An 11,969-nucleotide genomic window follows, 5' to 3' on the forward strand; every position below is an offset into this window, starting at 1 on the left:
TAAATGTAAAGCACCCGGCACTCATCCGGACCTAATGGATGGATTGGGACTAAGAGCCAAGAGTATGACCACAATTATGGTGAAACCATGGGGAATAGATGGCTGAAGTTTCTGGTAATGAAAAAATGACTCCTTTCTCCCCCTCAAAGCTCCTTAGAGGGATTCTAATATGAGATCTCTTCCTGTCCAAGCATTACACAAAGATTTCATCTGATTTGTACCTCTCTTATTTCTCACCTAGTTTGAAAGCTCCAGGGCCCCTTCCCCTCTTCCTTTGCATCAGTGTCTGACACACCATGTGCAAGCATATGCCACTTTCTGTGGCACCCTGGCCAACGCACAGATTTTACCCGGAAGTAATCCAGGCTGTGAGTCTTTTCCCCACTGCTGTCCTGCAAAGAGACACAGACACATGCAAACTGCACTGTATATTAAAACTGGGTCCAGGGACAGAGGATTTAGAGCAGAGAAGGAGCAGGACACACCGAGTTAGTATGGAAGTGTGCTCAGGTCAGGCACAGGGGGCCTGCATGCAGTAGCGAGAGGGTCTAGCAAAGGGCCTCTCGGAATACCCTACATATTTCCAGCCAGGAGCCAGGGGCTGGCTGGGTGACTAAGTGAGGAATCAGGACAGCTTCTTGGGCGAGGAAGCTGCTTTCTCAGAACAGGGACTTCAGAGCTCTAACTCCTGTCAACAGATAGTCCTTAGTGCCAATTCAACACCAATAGGAATTCACAATTGAGGTGCGGTAAAGGAAAGTGTATTCAGTGCAAAACAGCTCAATGGTGACACAGCAAGGCTGTGAAAACAGCAGGGCTTTGAGGCAGCCCTCTGGCCTTGCCCCTCTGGCCTTGCCCCCCTGCTCTGCGCTCCTCCACTCTGCACCCCTCCACTCTGCGCCAGTCTGCCTCTCTCTGCCCCTGTGAGGGACTGTTTTCCTCTGCTCCAGTGACATGTCTTCAGTGTTTCTGCTCTAACCAAGGAAACAGTTTTCAGTGTTTGGTGGGAAGGGAAAGTGCACTCCTGAGCCAGAGGGGAACTGGCTTACATGACAAAAGTCCCGGCCCCTCCTCCCTGCTTGGCCCATCCTCATGCAAATGAGAACTCCAATTCCTTATAGTTTGGTCCAAAAGGCATGGCCATATTAGTCAGAATGGAGCTGCTCCGATTGGCTGGTGGGGATGTTAATGGGGATATAGCTGTGCCACTTTATTGGGCGGGGAAGCCTCAGTCCTATTGGTTGAAACAGAATTCTAGGAACTCCTCAAGGACTGGTTCAAATGGCAGAAAGAGTGTAGAAAGGCAGGGCAGTGCAGGAGGCAGGCAGCTTAGTGCAGGCTTCTCCCTGAAGTGCCATTTGCATGAGAGGACCCTGTGCAGAAAAGGCCTCTAGGCTCTGTTTTTGTGTGTCTTTTTCCCTAATATTTTTTAAAAAAATTGATTTTGAGAGAGGGGAAGGGAGAGCTGGAGATATTTTAGAGATCATCTCATTTGTTCCTTTCTCTTAGGAATCATAGTTCTGAAGTGTCAGTTTTCCAATAGCTGAAAACTTATTTTTATTTACTTTGCCTAATTTTCTGGTTGTTTATGATAGAAGGGCCAGTCCAGTGCCAATTACTCTTTCATAGCATGAAGCATAAGTTTCATCACCGTGTTTAGTTTTTATGGAATTTAAGATGGCTGAGAACAACTTTCATTTCCCAAGATAGTCATAATAATCCCCCCTCTGTATTCACACCCCTTTCAGTGTAGCTTGACAACTTCTCCCCATCAAGAGATGGACTCTGTGTACATTTCCCTTTCCTCTGGGGTGGCCTGCTGACTGACTTTGGCCAATAGAATGTGGTGAAATGACTTTTCTGAGCTAGGGCTTCTCCTTGCTCTTTTGGGACTCTACGACCACCATTTAAATAAGCCCATGTTACCCTGATGGATGAGGAGAAACACATGGCCTCGTTATTCCTGTCATGTTGCCCTAGATGACAGCTGGCCCACCACAGAGCTGTGCAAAGGGCCAACTGAGATGAACTAGACCCAACCATAACCAACAGCTGAATGCAGATGCATGAGTGACCCCATCTGAAACAAGAACTGCCCAACTGAATCCAGCCTGAATTGCCAACCTTAAATGATTATTGTTTTAAGCCTGGACATTTTGAGGTGCGTTGTTACATAGCAATAGTTAAGTAATACATTCCTTGAGGGCAGGAACAGTGTCTTTTTCAATATTAAGAACAATATCTTTTTTAATAATAAGAATATTGGTAGGGACCAATAAAATGAATAAAATAAGATACAATTGCCTGGCTTGCATGGCTAAGTGGTTAAGCATCAACCTATGAACCAGGAGGTCACAGTTCGATTTCCAGTCAGGGCACTTGCCCAGGTCCCAGGCTTGATCCCCAGCATGGGATATGCAGGAGGCAGCCAATCAATGATTTTCTCTCATCACTGATGTTTCTATATCTCTCTCCCTCTGTGAAATGAATAAAAATCTACTCATTAGTTTTTAATTCAAAGGGTCAAATCATTGTAGGCTGGCACTAGAGTGTACCTATTGACTAAAATCAGATCTCTGCCACTGTCCTGTCACCTCACTCCAATGTCCTATTTCTCAGTCCCGATGCCAACTTCTGTTATAACACTTCAGTGACACAGTGCAAAGTGAAGGCTTGTTCTTAGCTCACTGTTCCATTTCCCAGCTGGCTTTCTGGAATGGGGCCACTTATTCCATTTCCCCATGCTTATTTCTTAAGAACGGGCTAATGTTCCTAGATGGGTATTTTCTACTATTTGGGTCACACTGTGTTTTTGTGCATGCACCATGAGCTATCTGTTCTGCTCTGAAAAATCTAACCACCTTTCCCTCTTACTTTTGAAACAGATACTAAGCAAGAATAAAGGGTCAAATGCAAAGGCTCACTTTCCAGGGCTGGCACTGAATCGTGACAGTGCCTAGTACAACTGTCAAGGTCAGAAAAAAAAGGCTTCTCTTCACCCAAATACATCAAGGGTCCAAAGATAACACATAAAACAACATTAAAAGACTCAGTGCAGGGGGTTGGATAGCATGGGGAGTCAGATAAACTGGGGTTAGGGCTCTGAAGCTACGCTGGCCTGAATTCAATCCAGGTATTCTCATTTATTAATTTTTGCTTGCACATTAAACAGGACACTTTACTTTTCTGAACCCATTTCCCAGTCTTCAAAATAGAATTAATAATATCTGTGTGGTTGATGATGAGATTGGTCAAAAGAGCCACTATCCCTCTCCGGTGGCCTTTCTCTGTGGTGTTCCTCCCCGTGGGATGATTACACATAATCACCCTGATATATGCAGGAAGGCATGTCATTTGGCCAATAAATGAGAGCATAAGTTCCATGAGTCTCTTCTCAGTGCTTAAGAGTGAGCTAGTAGTTCATGTTTCCATTTCCTCTGCCATGAAACTAGCAATGTCCTAGATAAGGGCCTGTCAGCCTACATCCAGGTGTCAAAGACATAGAGCAGAGCCATAGTTGATTCAAAATGGATATGCGAAGTGAGAAATGAACCTATTTTACTGAGAGCCACTAAAATTTTGAGACTGTTAGTTACTATAGCATAACTTATCCTACACTGTCTGATAAACCTGTGAGGCCAAAACAGAAGGGGAAAAAAATATATATATATATATATATATACTATATATTACATATATATATATATATATATACATATATATATATATATATATATATATATATATCCTATCTAATAAAAGAGAAAAATGGTAATTGGCGTACGACGATACCCTTTTCATTGGCTAATCAGGGCTATATGCAAATTAACTGCCAACTAAGATTGGCAGTTAACTGCCAACAAGATGGCGGTTAATTTGCATATGTAGGCACAATGCAGGGAGGCGAAAGGGAAAGCAGGAAGAAGCCCCCCGACACTGACAGTGATCAGAAACCCAGGGAAGAGCTAAGAGCTGGGGGGCAGGGCCGCCTTTGCCCTGCCCCCCAGCCATGATCGGAGAATCAGGCGCCTTTGCCGCCCTGGCCAGTGATAGCAGGAAGTAGGGGTGGAGCCAGCGATGGGAGCTGGGCATGGTCGAAGCTGGCAGTCCCGGGAGCTAGGGGTCCCTTGCCTGGGCCTAAAGCAGAGCCCACGATCACAGGGCCACTGCAGCTGCGGGTCCCCGCTGCCCGGGCCGGACGCCTAGGCCAGAGGCGTTAGGCCTGGGCAGGGGCAGAGCCTGCAACCGCGGGGAGCTGGGGGTCCCCTGCCCAGGCCTGACACCTCTGCCAGAGGCCTCAGGCCTGGTCAAGGGGCTGATCCCGTGATTGGTGATCGGAGGGTGATGAGGGTCAACTCCTCTGGCTGAGGCATCAGGCCTGGGTGGGGGGCGGAGCCGGGGATTGGGGGGATATGATGGTCCCCTTGCCCAGGCCTGAAGCCTGGGTCAGAGGTGTCAGGCTTGGGCGGGGGGTGGAGCAAGCGATCAGAGGGAGATGGGGGTCCCCTGCCCAGGCATGATTCCTGGGCCAGAGGCCTCAGGCCTGGGCAGGGGCCAGAGCCAGTGATCAGGGGGAGATGGGGGTCCCCTGTCCAAGCCTGACACCTCTGGCGGAGGCGTCAGGCCTGGGCAAGGGGCCGATCAGGCGATCGGAGGGTGTTGGGCGTCTACGCCTCTGGCCGAGGCATCAGGCCTGGGCTGGGGGCAGAAGCAGTGATGGGGGGAAATGAGGGTCCCCTGCCGATCCTGCGATTGGAGGGTGATAGGGGTCAACGCCTGAGGGTTCCCAGTATGTGAGAGGGGGCAGGCTGGGCTGAGGGACACTCCCCCCCACCTCCCACACACACACACCCAGTGCATGAATTTCGTGCACCGGGCCCCTAGTATATATATATATATATATATATATATATATATATATATATATATATATATATTATATATACACACACACACTATGTTACTTTAATATATAAATATGAATTTATAATACATATACACTATATGTTATATATAAATATCATATATACACTGAGTGGCCAGATTATTATGACCGGTCAGACAGATTATTATGACCACCCCATCAGTACAATGAAGTGAATTAGTTATGCAAATAATATTAATAATAAAACCTTGAGAGTATTTGCTTAGGAAGTTTTCAATATTCAGTGTTTTTGGAAGTGTCAATGAGTACTGACACTTCCAAAAGTGACACTTCCAAAAGTGTCAGTACTGACAATGAGTACTGATGGGGTAGTCATAATAATCTGGCCGGTCATAATAATCTGGCCACTCAGTGTATATAAATATAACCGTAATTATATAATTATATAATTATATATATATAAAACTAGGGGCCCGGTGCACGAAATTCGTGCACTGGGTGTGTGTGTGTGTGTGTGTGTGGAGTGTCCCTCAGCCCAGCCTGCCCCCTCTCACATACTGGGAGCCCTCAGGCGTTGACCCCCATCACCCTCCAATCGCAGGATCAGCCCCTTGCCCAGGCCTGAAGCCTCTGGCAGAGGCGTAGACACCCAACACCCTCCGATCTCCTGCTCGGCCCCTTGCCCAGGCCTGACGCCTCCGCCAGAGGTGTCAGGCTTGGACAGGGGACCCCCATCTCCCCCCAATCACTGGCTCAGGCCCCCGCCCAGGCCTGAGGCCTCTGGCCCAGGAATCATGCCTGGGCAGGGGATCCCCATCTCCCCCTGATCGCTTGCTCCACCCCCCGCCCAAGCCTGACGCCTCTGACCCAGGCTTCAGGCCTGGGCAAGGGGACCATCATATCCCCCCAATCCCCGGCTCAGCCCCCCACCCAGGCCTGATGCCTCGGCCAGAGGAGTTGACCCTCATCACCCTCCGATCACCAATCACCGGATCGGCCCCTTGACCAGGCCTGAGGCCTCTGGCTGAGGCATCCGGCCCGGGCAGCAGGGACCCGCAGCTGCAGCGGCCCCGCGATCGTGGGCTTCGCTTTAGGCCCAGGCAAGGGACCCCTAGCTCCTGGGACTGCCAGCTTCGACCGTGCCCAACTCCCATCGCTGGCTCCACCCCTACTTCCTGCTATCACTGGCCAGGGCGGCAAAGGCGCCTGATTCTCCGATCATGGCTGGGGGGCAGGGCAAAGGCGGCCCCAGGGCCGCCTTTGCCCTGCCCCCCAGCTCTTAGCTCCCCCCTGGGTTTCCGATCACTGTCAGTGGCAGGGGGCTTCTTCCTGCTTTCCCTTTCGCCTCCCTGCATTGTGCCTACATATGCAAATTAACCGCCATCTTGTTGGCAGTTAACTGCCAATCTTAGTTGGCAGTTAATTTGCATATAGCCCTGATTAGTCAATGAAAAGGGTATCGTCGTACGCCAATTACCATTTTTCTCTTTTATTAGATAGGATATATATATGTATTAAAGAAAGGCATAGTGTACCTGACATATAATAAATTGTAGCTGCAACACTGTTATGGTTGTTTCAAACAATACCTCTAGTTATGACACTGGAGAGCTTAATTCTCTACCTTTTTTCCTAGCAATTTGACCTTTTCCTCGTTGGGTTCATAGAGCAGTAAATCCTTCTCCCTACTGACACCTGGACCATTATAGATTTTTGGCAGGGCTGCCACACTGTGAAAGCCCAGGAGGCTGTCACTGGTAGTCTAGGTCAGCAAACCGCGGCTCGCGAGCCACATGCGGCTCTTTGGCCCCTTGAGTGTGGCTCTTCCACAAAATACCACATGCAGGCGTGCACGTACAGTGTGATTGAAACTTCATGGCCCATGCGCAGAAGTCGGTTTTCGGCCTGGGCGAGTCTATTTTGAAGAAGTGGCGTTAGAAGAAGTGGGGGGTGGACATATAGAGAGGATGAACGAAAGGAGATAGACGAAACAAGTATACGAGTGTGGATGTGAGAGTTGGAAGGGGTCGACCTCAGCGAATGTACCTCAATCAGATTGAGGACGCTTTTAGCAAAGGCCAGTTTAGGAGTACCCTAATTAAGTTAATAACAACATACCTACCTATATAGTTTAAGTTTAAAAAATTTGGCTCTCAAAAGAAATTTCAGTCGTTGTACTGTTGGTATTTGGCTCTGTTGATTAATGAGTTTGCTGATCACTGGTCTAGGTGAACGGTGCTCTCAGGAGTGGGGACTGTGAACAGCCCTATGTGTGGGCCTGCTCCTTAGCTGAGTGTATGACCATTTTTGGGATCTGAAATCTGCTCACCTCTTCAATCACATCTCTTGCCAAATGACCAATTATCTGCACAGGACAATCTGCATGTCTTTATATAAAGTACCAGAGGCCCAATGCACGAAATTCTTGCAAGAGTGGGCCCTCCTTTCCCCGGCTGCCGGCACTGGCTTCCCTCTAGCCACCAGCTTCCAGAAGGATGTCTGGTCTAATTAGCATATTACACTTTTATTATTATAGATGTTTTCTGCAAGAAACGTCTAATCACACCTGACAGACTCAACTTTGATGTCAACTCCTCAATGACATTTTTCTTGACTCTCCCAGTCAGTTGCTCCCTCCTCCATCCATTCTCTGAGAATGTTAGTCAAAAATTTTAATTTGCTATTGCCATGTAATCTCCCAATTATATTCAGCTTTGTAGAGATGATTGTGCCTTGCTCACACAGGTTCAGTACCTAATGGTTTTGATGCATAGTAGATGCTCAGAGAATGTTTGTTGAAACTCTGGGTGGGGAGGAGCCAAGGGACTGAGGCAGAGCAGAAATATTAATGCTTCAGTGTGTCAGAAGTTTCTGTTACTATGCAGCAAGCCATTTACCTCTCAGCACCTTAGTTGCATATTCTGGACGATGTGGAGTTCAAAGATTGCTCACCAAGACCCCTTCTACTTCTAAAAATCTGACCTGGAGGGAAGAACTTCTCAAAGGGCAAAGTGACCTCTCAAAATTCACTCCTCTGTAAAAACCCTGAGAAGACTAGCAAACTTGTCAAAATCAGCATTTCCAGAACTATGGAAATTAACTGAATTTTTGCAACAATCTGAGCACTTAAGAAAAAAAAAAAAAAAGCCGGATCTCAGTAAGAAGTGAGCTCTGTGGCATTTTAAAATAGCCAAAGCAATCCTGAAAAAGAAAATTTAGGACTCATATTTCCTAATTTTAAAATTTACTACAAAGCTATAGTAATCACAATTGTGTGGTACTGGCACAAGGGCAGACACGTAGACCAATGCACCAGACTTGAGTGTTTAGGAATAAAAGCATTCAGGAAAGGTCAAGTGATTTTCAACAAGGGGCCAAGACAATTCAATGGAGAAAGAATAATCTTTTCAAAAAGCTGTAAAAATTATCTCAAAATACGTAAAAATGATCTCAAAATGGCTCACGGACTAGTATAGGATGTAAACTTATAAAGATCCTAAAAGAAAGCATAGAAGGAAATCTTCCTGACTTTGGTTTTCTTAAATATAACATCAAAAGCACAAGTAAAAAAGAAAAAAATTGATAAACTGGAATTTGTCAAAATTAAAATCATCTGTTCTATAAACAAAACTTCCCAAAGAATGAAGGGACAATCCACAGGAGAGTATAAAATTATTTATAAGTCACATATCTAATAAGAATTTGGATCCACAATAAATAACAATACAAAAACAGACTAATTAAAAAACTGAAAAATTTGAATAGGCTTTTCTTTAAAGACTAGAGGCCCAGTGCACAAAATTTGTGCACTTGGGGGAGTACGTGTGGGGGGGGCGGGGTCCTCAGCCAGGCCTGCACCCTCTCACAGTCCAAGAGCCCTCAGGGGATGTCTGACTGCTGGCTTAGGCCCAATCTCCATGGGAAGCGGGCCTAAGCCAGCAGTTGGACATCCTTAGTGCTGCTGTGGAGGCAGGAGAGTCTCCTGCCACTGCTGCTGCACTCGCCTGCTGTGACCCCACCGATGCATGATTGGAACTGGGGAGGGACGTCGGAGGTTGGCCAGCGGGGAGGGACTGTGGGAGGGCTCCAGGGCATATCCAGCCCATCTCACTCAGTCCCAATCAGCCAGACCCCAGCAGCAAGCTAACCTACTGGTTGAAGCATCTGCCCCCTGGTGGTCAGTGCACATCATAGCAAGCAGTTGAGCAGCCTTAGCATATCATTAGCCTATTACACTTTGATTTGTTGAATGGCCAATTGGACCAGACACTTAGCATATTAGGCTTTTATTATATAGGATGATATAGATATGAATGAGTAATTAAATATCAAACTATGGTCAACCTCATTAATTATTAGGGAAGTGCCACTCAAAACTACAATGAGATACCACATCACCCAGTAGGAGAGCTAAAATAATAACTATTTTAGGTGAGTATGTGGACACACTGGAACTCACATTGCCGGTGGAATTGTGAAATGTTGCAGGCACTTTAGAAAACAGTCTGGCAATTCCTCAAAATGTTCAACATGGATTTATTATATGACCCAGCAGCTTCATTCAGTATATCAGTTGAACTACTGTAACAAAATACTATAAACTGGGTATGTTATATACAACAAGAATGTTTTCCTCAGCAGGAGGCTGGAGGGTCAAGATGAAGGTGCCCACAAATCTGGTGTGTGGCAAGGGCCCACCTTCTGATTCAGGGCCAGCCCTTCTTGCTGTTTTCTCACATGGTGGGAAGGGAAGGGAGTTTTTCTCAGGCCTGTTATAAGGGCACTAATCCCATTTATGAGCCTTCATGACCTAATCACCTCCCAAAGGCCATATCTCCTAATTACTATCACCTTAGGGGGCAGGATTTCAACGGAAGAATTTTAGAGAGACATAATCAGACCGTGGTGGTATATATCCAAGATAAATGAAACCTATTTCCACACAAAAACGTGGGCATGAATGTTCATAGCAGAATTATTCAGAATAGCCAGAACCCGAAAATCCATCAACTGATGAACAACAAAATGTGGCACAAACATGTAACAAAATATTCAGCAATAAAAAGAAATGAAGTACTGATGCATACTACAGAATGAATGAACCTTAAAAACATAATGCTTAAGAGTCTATTCATAAAAGCTCACATTTTGTATGATTCCATGCATATGAAATGTCCAAAATAGGCAGAGAAAGTAGACTAATGGTACCCCAGGCTGGGAGGAGAGGAGAAGCAGAGTAGAGGTTAATGGCTACAGGGTTTCTATTTGAGGTGATAAAATGTTTTTAGAGAATGGTGATGGTCACACAACTGTGAATATCCTGAAAACTTCTGATTTATACACTTTTTAAACTCGTTTATATGGTATGTGAATTTTATCTCAATGAAGCGCTTATAAAAATATGACTTGTGATAAAACCAAGAAAGAGGCTGAGGGGTAGGTGCTGATTAGTTGTGGGGCTGAAATAAAATATTGTGATCTGTTCATTTCTTGCCTATGCAGGTGCTCCTTCCATGCACTCCTCCAATTCCTTCAGAGCATCTTGAGACTGATTTCTACAGAAAATATTCTGCCCATCACCAGAAAGTCTAGTTCAGCTGGTAAATATTTGTTGACTTTGTGGAAGACAGTGTTCCACGTGCCATGGGGAAACCGAGATAAGCTATAATCCCTGACTTCAAGAAACTTAGTCTAGCTCTGGCCGGTTTTCTCAGTGGTTAGAGCAGTGGCCCGTGGACTGAGGGGATCCAGTTCAATTCCTGGTCAAGGGCATGTACCTAGGTTGCAGGTTCATCCCTGTCCCCGGTTGGGGCTTGAGCTAGAGGCAACCAATCGATGTGTGTGTCTCTCACATTGATGTTTCTCTCTTTCCCCCCTCCTCCCTCCTTTCCCTTTTCCCCTCCTTTATACTCTAAAAGTCAATGGAAAAAATGTATTTGAGTGAGGATTATACATAAACTTAGTCTGGGGACAGATGTTTTTAAAAAGTATGTAAGATCAACTAAGGTCACTAAGACAAAGATGTAAAGTTTTAGAAAAATGGATTTCTCACCTTGTTTGAGAAATCATGGAAGCATTTATGGAAGAGGGGAATGTTTAAGCTGAAGCAAGAGGTCTAAAATGTAGCATTTACCAGGTACTGACAGCAAGTTGCTGCAGCCAGTTGAGCAAAGGATGGAGGGAGCACTTCGCCATCAGAACCATAGCCAGCTGAGAACCCACTGCAGCTCTAACCCTGGGCGTGTCACTGTACAGGGATATGTCTGAAAGCTTCACCGCACTACATGTGTGTGATCCCACATCATGGGGAACTTCTTAGAAACACAGAACGTGTCCATTCAACCTACGCCTCTGAACAGAGCTGTCCATGAGAACCTTCTGTGATGACAGAAACGTTCTCTAACTGCACTGTCCAATATCGTAGCCATGGCCATGTGTGGCTGTAATGAGGAAATAAAATTTATGATTAAGTATCTATGTGGCTAGCAGCCCCCATATTGGTCAGTGTAGGTCTAGAACCTTGAGTTGCTCTTAATGAACCACTCATAACATTACATGATGTTGAGCCAGTCCAGAAAGTTAAATTTAGAGCATCGTGGTCTTTGGGGATCATGAAGATCTACTTAACGTGAGACAGAACTTCACTTTTGTCTCCACCTTTGCATACCCGGCACATTAACTTTACTCTTGGCATTAAACAAACATTTATTGAGCCCCCATTAACACCAAGGTTAAGGCTAAGCCTTTTCAAAACATAATCCCAGAACATGGAGCATCTGCACTTTTCAAAAACTTTCACAACTTATTTTGACAAGCCTGTGCAGATCCTATATAATAAAAGGCTAATATGTATGGCGGAACCACAGGTCACTATGATGTGCACTGACCACCAGGGGGCAGACGCTCAACACAGGAGCTGACGCGCACTGATCATCCACAGCAGTGCTAGGGATGTCCGAATGACGGCTTAGGCCTGCTCCCCCTACCCCACCCCCTGGAAAGCAGGCCTAAGCCATCACTTGGACATTCCCCAAGGGCTCCTGGACTGCAAGAGGGCACAGGCCGGGCGGAGGGACCCCTCCCG

Source organism: Myotis daubentonii, chromosome 3, assembly GCF_963259705.1.
Source record: "Myotis daubentonii chromosome 3, mMyoDau2.1, whole genome shotgun sequence".
Lineage (NCBI taxonomy): Eukaryota > Metazoa > Chordata > Mammalia > Chiroptera > Vespertilionidae > Myotis > Myotis daubentonii.